Below are 231 nucleotides of genomic sequence, written 5' to 3' on the forward strand. Positions count from 1 at the left end.
AGATAGATAGATAGATAGATAGATAGTTAGTTAGTTAGTTAGTTAGTTAGTTAGTTAGTTAGTTAGTTAGTTAGTTAGTTAGTTAGTTAGTTAGTTAGTTAGTTAATTTGTTAGTTAGTTAGGTAGTTAGTTAATTAGTTAGTTAGTAAGTTAGTAAGTTAGTAAGTTAGTAAGTTAGTAAGTTAGTAAGTTAGTAAGTTAGTAAGTTAGTAAGTTAGTAAGTTAGTAAGT

This window comes from Lucilia cuprina, chromosome 5 (genome assembly GCF_022045245.1).
Source record: "Lucilia cuprina isolate Lc7/37 chromosome 5, ASM2204524v1, whole genome shotgun sequence".
Lineage (NCBI taxonomy): Eukaryota > Metazoa > Arthropoda > Insecta > Diptera > Calliphoridae > Lucilia > Lucilia cuprina.